At 36.3% G+C, this 8,362-nt stretch overlaps 1 non-coding gene across 1 annotated transcript; it reads right to left on the reverse strand.

Moving 5' to 3' along the window:
* Window positions 1-222: 222 nt before the first annotated feature.
* Window positions 223-328, reverse strand: LOC122054480. The gene has a single exon (XR_006132783.1). It is a non-coding gene; the product is annotated as a small nucleolar RNA R71 (small nucleolar RNA).
* Window positions 329-8,362: the final 8,034 nt, after the last annotated feature.

Here is an 8,362-nt window from a genome sequence, read left to right on the forward strand (position 1 = left end):
ATGAAGACCCTAATCAACACTTAGAGGTCTTTTATGAAATATGTGGGACAATGAAAATGAATGACGTTCCTTCAGAAGCAGTGCGGTTATTATTATTTGGGGGTTCTTTGAGAGATAGGGCCAAGCAATGGTTGAATTCTTTGGCTCCCAATAGTATCACCACCTGGGTACATTGTGAGCAACAATTCCTTGATAAATTCTATCCCCCAAGTAAAACTGCTCATATGAGAAATTTGATTGCAAGTTTCAAACAAGCTGACTCAGAATCTCTATTTGAAGCTTGGGATAGATACAATAGTATGCTCAGACAATGCCCTCACCACGGTTTGGAAAGATGGTTAGTGTTGCATACTTTCTATAATGGTATTAATTATCATACCAAAGTGTCCCTTGATTCAGCTGCTGGTGGGGCACTCATGAATAAAAATTTGGACGAAGCTGAGGAAATCAGAGAGAGTGTAGCACAAAATCATCATCAATGGGCAAATGAAAGAAGTGGTGGTCATCCTCCAATAAACCCAATAACAAAAGCATAAGGAAAGTTTGATGTTGATGCAGTGACTTTATTGGCTGCAAAACTTGATGCTCTTACAAAAAAATTTGAGAATATGGGGACTAGCTCAAATATGGTAAATGCCATTGCCATATCTTGTGAAGTATGTGGGAGTTCAGAACATTCAATTGGAGCAATGCGATGCAATCATGGGTTTCAATCAAAGACATAACAACCCATACTCAAATTCTTACAACCGGATGGAAAAATCATCCAAATTTCTCTTACAGAAATAATCAGGATCAAGGACCATCTATGGGGGCAAGACCAAATTTTCAATCTGGGCAACAAAATTTTCAGCAACAATCTTTTCAAGGCTTTCCTACATCCAAAATTGAAAAGATGCTTGAAGAAATTATCTCTAATCAAAATGAAATGAAGCAGGATCTATTGAAGCTTACTCAGAGAATGGATAATTCTGAAAAGCATCAAAAGATTCAGGATAGCCAAATTGCCCAGCTAGCTTCCTCATCTTCTAGAGCACCAGGACAACTTCCTGGAAAATCTAATGTAAATCCTATAGAGCATTGAAACATAATTGAGCTTAGGAGCGGACGAACCTTGGGAAATCCCCAAGTGACTGCTCAAAAAGGGATGCAAAATAAATAAGAGCTCTCTCCTCCTACAGCTAGTCAGATTTTTGATAATGAGGAGAATACCATTGAGGTTGAAGAGACTCTTCCACTGAACCATCAGAGCAAAGTTATCACTTTTCCCCAAAGACTCAATATGCTTAAAAAGGATGAAGAATTTGGCAAATTTTTGGAGAAGGTTAAAGAGATATGCGTTGAAGTTCCTCTTATAGATGCTATTCTTCAAATGCCAAAGTTTGCTAAATTTCTGAAGGACATCATGTCAAATAAAAGAAAGAGAGGGGATTTAGAGACCATTGCACTAACTGAGGAATGCAACGCTCTTTTGGTGAATAACACTTCCCCGAAATTGAAGGATCCAGGGAGCTTTTATATTCCTTGCAATATAGGAACAGAATTCATTGAAAAAGCTTTTTGTGATTTGGGGGCAAGTGTTAGCCTCATTCCCTATTCAATTTGTAATAAGTTAGGTCTCAAAAACATTGAACTTACTAGTATGACACTACAACTTGCGGATCATTCCTGCAGGTACCCTATGGGTATTATTGAAGATGTGCCAGTAGAAGTTGGTGGGAGTATTATTCCCACAGATTTTGTTGTGTTGGACATGGAAGAGGACCCCAAAATTCCTATCATATTAGGAAGACCATTCCTTGCTACAGCTGGAGCAATTATTGATGTTAAAAATCATAAGTTGGCATTGGTAATTGGTAAGGAACGGTTGGAGTATAATCCTAATGTCTCTAACCATGTTTCTTCTCTTTTAAATGCTTGTAGCAGGGCAAGCATTTACAAACTTGAGGAATGGAATTTTCATCCTCATGGAAGGCCACCTAATGAAAAGAATAATTTGGTGGAGGATGTTGGGAGGAGAACTCCCAACAAAAATGAAAAATATATCTGCCCTCCGAGGGCAAGGAAACGAGAAGAATAAGTTGGATTGTTCGAGCTAAAGACCCTAAACAAGCGCTTCTTGGGAGGCAACCCAAGGGTTCTTTTTGTTAGTTGTATTTTGTATTTTCATCTTTATTTTGTTTTCACTATGTTTTAGTTTTGTTTTCAAGTTGAAATCTACTTCCATGAGCTAACCATGACTTCTTCATGGGCATGGAAGTATTGGAGAAGTGGATTAGGAGAATAAACATCAAATGGAGTAAAACAAGGCATGGTCATGTACTGTACACGACCAGGCAAAGGATGCAGAGAAGGAAAAGGATCTGGCCGTGTCTACCAGACACGGCCGTGTGAAGTCTGCAGAGAAGGAAGGGAGCATGGCCGTGTACCAGACATGGCCGTGCAAAGAATCCAGAGAAGGAGAGTTCTTTGGCCGTGTTCCAGACACGGTCGTGTGAAGAAGTCCGAGCAAAAGTTTGCACTGACCGTGTACCAAACACGGCCGTCTGCCAAATCCAGAGAAGAGAACTCAGAAGGCCGTGTTCAAAGAAGACCACTTTTGGTCGAGACTGAAAAAGAAAAGCCCTAGGCTCTAATTTTTGGAGTAAGAAAAAAGATAAAGATTGCGAGAAGTAGGAAGGATGTAGGATAAATGAAACAACATGAACATCCCACACATATATCGAAAGGCATTTGGGACGAATTGTTGTAAAGAGATATGAAAGTTTTGACTTATTTCTGACAAAAAGAGATGGACAAGAAATCATAGACCAGCTACTAGCTGATCAGAAAAGAAGGTGATATGGTTAGGAGGAGGATGGTGAGGATGATCGTCAGGAGAAGGGAGGATGATGGTATAATCTTTAGGGATGTCATACCTAGATTAGATGTTAGCCCTATCAGAATCATCGAAGGTTGAACATGTATAGTTATACCAAGGGATGAATGATTCTTGAGCCATAAGAAGAATTGACGGGAGGCGAGCAACTTACTAGATCACTTAAGGTGCAAGAGAAGAAGAGATTGGGGAAGAAGGTTCGCCGAAGAAGCAACCAAAAAGATGAAGCGTGCAATAGTAAAAATATCGAGCACTTAGGGTTTTTATAAAGACTAGTTTAAGGGTGACCACTTGATTGACAACCGGCACTTAGGTGCCTTTTCTATAAATAAAAGTTGAGGTCATACAAAATAGCATGCATCAATAGTTTCTTTAGAAAATGAAAAAGAGCCATGTGGCACTAATTCATAAATGGGCATTTATGATGGAGGTGACAATTGTATTATTCCTCTAACTAAGAATCTCTCTGCATGTCCTTGATAGCCTTGCTTAAAGGACTGTAGAAAAGTAGTTTTTGAAAAAAAAAATCGCTAAGCCCCTAAGGTAAAAAGGGAAGAGTGAATCATCGAACAGCTAGGCAAAAATATCGAGCGAGCGATTGAGAATAATAATTGGGTCCAGTTAGTCAGATATACCTACTTTGAATAGACTTGAAGGGGAGGCTAGTGATATGGGTTATGATGAGTGGACCCGAAAGGTGACGTGGTAGTAGGAGTCAAGATGATAGTGCTGTTAAAGTCAAGATGATGTGGCAGTTATACTCCAGGAGTAGAATCCCCTCAGTCGGCTTTAATTAAATCGCCCAGTACTAATCTTCTTGGATTCCACCAAACCAGGCTATAATTTGGTTGGGGAAGGATGTTGAACCCTTAAGCCGAGTGAACCAAGGAGTCTAGTGTCTCAGCCCTTTAAGGTGATCATGAGCGACGTTGGTCGACCTTAAGGGCCGACCGAAACGATTGACTCATTCCACAATAGACCAAGTACTGGTGGACAGAAGGTAGGTAAACTCATCTGATAATAAAGTTAGACAAACTTATATGTCCTGGCTATACAAAAAATAGGGCAGGGCTAATACAGCATAGCCTAGCTTATCATGTGCTTGGTTAGCTAAAGGGACGACCGGGCATATAGCATTTATACTTGAATTATTATCACCTGAATGGAATTACAGCACAACATATATTATTATTATTAAAGGGATCTCCCAGGAGCATGATACACTCTACCACTCTCTAACGAGTATTTTAATGCTACGAAGAGAGTGGTTGAGCTTAATATAATGCATAGCAGTGGAATATACAAAATCTAGCTGAATAGTTCAATAAAAGTGATTAGCTTAAGGACCGGTCAGATTATATTCATCCAGTAGCATCATTCTAATAGGATGACCGACTTAAGGACTGACCGAATTATATTTAGTCATCAACATCATCTCAATTGGACGCCTGACTTAAGGATTGGCTGGATTATATTCACTTTACAACATCATCTCAATAGGATAGTCAGCTTAAGGACCGATTGGATTATATTCAATTGACAATATCATCTCAATAGGATGGCCAGCTTAAGGACTGGCTGAATCATGTGCAGCAGGCAATATCTCGATAGCTTATCATAATAACAACTTTGTTTTAGAGAATATTTTTGTGAAAACTTTTTCAAGGACCATCATGTCTTCCATCAGCGGACCAATAATAACAATATATCCCTCTAGCAACCTAAATAATAATAGAAGCTATAACTGATAAAAGGGGTATGCATGTGGGTACAAAAATGATTCCTTAGACGATTATGGTGAATTTCATTACAAACTCTGATATATTTTTCCACTTCGTGATTATGGAGATTATGAGAGGTGGTATACAAAAGGGGAGTCCTCTCCAAAATGAAGGTATAGTCACTGACATCTGTAACTCCACTCTCTCGCATACGTTCTGATTATTCTTCCATTCATTCAGATCGAAACTGACTTGACCATCGGAGGGCCTTCACCAGTGACTCCCCCTTAGTTTCTTGGCACTAACATTTTGTTTGATCGTTTTCTTATGCACAGGATCAAAGGAGAAGCTTCTTTTGGAGAGAAAGGTCTTCTAACAGTCAATCATTCATCCACCATACCCAGCGCGTAATCTCCACAAGTCTCAGATAGGATCATACACCATGTCAAGAGAATAATACCCCCAAATTTCACACATGACAATAAGCACAAATCCAATGGAGAAGTGGTGATTTAGAAGAAGCTCATGTGAGCACACCTAGTAACATGGTAATCGAAATTTATAAAAGGGCAAGTGGTGATGCCGGCAAGGGAAATGAGAGTATTAAGTATTGGATCATATGGTGGATGGAAGTGGCTGAAAAATACTATTATTTTATGAGCAAGAATAATAGTAATTTGTAGGATAAATTATGTAAGAAGTGGCGGTTAGTGATGGTAGTTATGTCAAATTAGTGAGAGTAGTGGTGCTTGTTAGTGGTGGTAATTGTGTCAAAATGGTGGATGGTTTCAATTATGATCACGTGTAATGCATAAAAAAATAGAATACTAGAATTCTAATGGTGGTAATTGTCTAATGCTTTCAACGTGATGGTAATTGTCATATATTTCTATAATGGATCATTTTGTCTAAATGTATTACAACTAGAATGCTAGAGTTGTCATAGTTTGTAAAATAATAATATACTCGAACCTATTGATGTAAAACTAAATAATTTCATAATTCAGATGTTAAGCTAAATAATGTATATGAAGTACATAAAATAACAAAAGAAACTTTAACCATTAAAAGCAAGATTTATTAATTAATACTTACTTGAAAGGCATATGATAGTGACCTCTTTACAAACAATTCCCATTGATTTTGATCCATAAATTTAGGCTTCAAAAGACTAAGATTTCATGAAGCCACTAGACCAGCATTAGCTTCTCATATAAGTATTTGTAGTTTGGACTTTCTATCATGCCATAACTTAGCCAACTTTTAAAAGATTTATTTCTTTTCCCACTCCTCAACATTATAATTCATCTATACATTAAGAAGCGCCCGTGATTTACCTCCTCTGTGTTTGCCATGGGACGGGTTGGTGGGGGCGCTAGAGGCGAGCGTATTCGCCTTTTTGCCACAATTTATACATTAAGAAGCACAAAAATATGTTAACATTTTGTAATACTATCAAACAAGAAAAATCTAGTGACAGAAGATATTACCTAAAGATAATTTCACATCTTATTCTTCACTTCTTCGTCTACATCATTTTATCCATCTAATGTATATGGCACAAATTCTTTTATCATGCAATGTACGAAAGAAGTGTACTTCACTGAATTATCTCCAATCGGTTGTCCAAATTCCTTACATTTCAGTTCTTTCGATTTTTGTTGCCCACTAACCAAATTCAACTTTGATGGAGTATGTCCTTTTTTCTTATCAATTTTGTCATCATCAATTCCCTCTTTATCGTACAAATCTTGTGATGAATTAAGTGGACTGTTAGAAGCTATATTTTCCTACAAATATCATAAAGAGATTGAAATGTGTAAGTATACTTTATTAAAATAAATCAAGATTTAAAATAGAATACAATATCACCTGAATTTTATCTACAACTGCTTTACTATATTTTTTGCTCATTTTTCTCATCTTTTGAATGTTATATAATGACCTACTTATTTACAACATGACATGATCATCGCTGAAAATAAACAACTAGAAAAATATAATAAAACAGTAAACAAAGGATAATGAAACTTGAAAAGAGCATTTATTAGATGAAGTAATTAACTATAAAATATACACAATAAAGTTTAAGTCATGGATTAGTTACATAAATTCCCTCACACTCATTCCTTACATATGGTTCATTCTCAGTATTGTTAATTTCAAGTATAGCTACATCAAGAGGTTTTGATGACGTTTAGGCATCCTCTTCAAACAAATTCATGTTATCAATACCCTGAGGCTGCGATTGAGCAACACATACCAATTTGATTCATCATTGTCCGTAGAATAGAATGCATGCTTTGCTTGTAATGCTAAAATAAAAAGATCACTTTCAAAAGTTCTTAGTCCTTGGTGTAAGTTGACCAGTATAAAACCATCTTCAATTTTAATACTAGTTCCATGATTGGCAAAATCACACCTAATGACAGACACCTAATTATTAGCACTAGATTGACAAACAGTATCAGCTTCAATTGAAACACCGCTATCTTGTGTTGATCTTTCAACAAAAATAATGTAGAACTGATAATCATTTATAATATAACGTACATAAGAGAGATAATATGCTTTTTGGACCATGTGCTGGCCATTAAATTCGCCCTAAAGAGGTATTCGGAACATCTTTTGATAACCATTGAGCAAATATTTCCGTATGTCATTTTAAAAACAATGTTTGATTCCTTATGAAATGATGATTTGCTTGTTTAAGCTCCTCAATGTGCTTGCTATTTAAAATCATTAAAGGGTGATTGTTAGAATATATGAATTATGTTCTAGACCAAGATTATCTAATAAGGTTTGCAATTAACACTACTTACTATAAGTAAGGTTCAACTTCTGCATTATTGAACAACACATATCGATATGCGGCTTGCAACACATGGTCTTCTATAATCTTGACTTTTCCTTGGTAAATTGGGTGACCTTCCACTAATCCATTCTCCAAATCCACATTCCGATTAGAACATACATCAATATTTGTATCTTTTTTAATATAAGCACTACAAAATCAAATTCTTTCTTATGTGAGATAACACTCAGCTATGTAACCCTCTAGCCTTGCTCGATTCTTCACATTACCTTTAAGTATTTTCATAAATCTAAATAAAAAATAAAATAGAAGAAAGAAGTATTGATAACAAAATCCAATTCGTTGTATAATATTTATTACCTTCAAACGGATACATCTAGCGAAATTGGACAGGTCCACACAAGCAAGCTTCTTTAGCTAAATGAATTGTCAAATGAACCAAAATGGTAAAAAAAAAAAATAAGTGAAAACTGTTAGTTAGAGCCCTAGAGCTAATCATTTGATGATTGTACTATAGACTTGTTGTATCATATTCTTATATAAATAAAGGCATTTGTTTTTGGTTATTATACTTACTTGTATTGGTGCCAAATAAATTAAGTATAATAGCGTCCTTGAGTAGAAGGTTCTTACCTATATCAATCATTTGGTTGAATCGATAGTGAAATGATATAGGGAATACTACTCTTAATCATTCCTAGTTGAGTATTAACATTCAGGGACAATGTTAATGCAATAAGACTAGCATGTAGGTCAACTCGATGACTTGATCTCACAAGTCATGGATATAGAGATATCAAGTTGACACATGGGTATGCATTGGAGAATGTATACAGAATGACCCTCCATGAGAAAGTATCATGGATCGTTATATGAGTGTCATATACTTTCTCATGTGACTATTAGTATGACTACTAGTCCTTAGACCTGAAGTCACCATGGCCCCCT

The sequence above is a fragment of the Zingiber officinale genome, chromosome 3A, assembly GCF_018446385.1.
Source record: "Zingiber officinale cultivar Zhangliang chromosome 3A, Zo_v1.1, whole genome shotgun sequence".
NCBI lineage: Eukaryota > Viridiplantae > Streptophyta > Magnoliopsida > Zingiberales > Zingiberaceae > Zingiber > Zingiber officinale.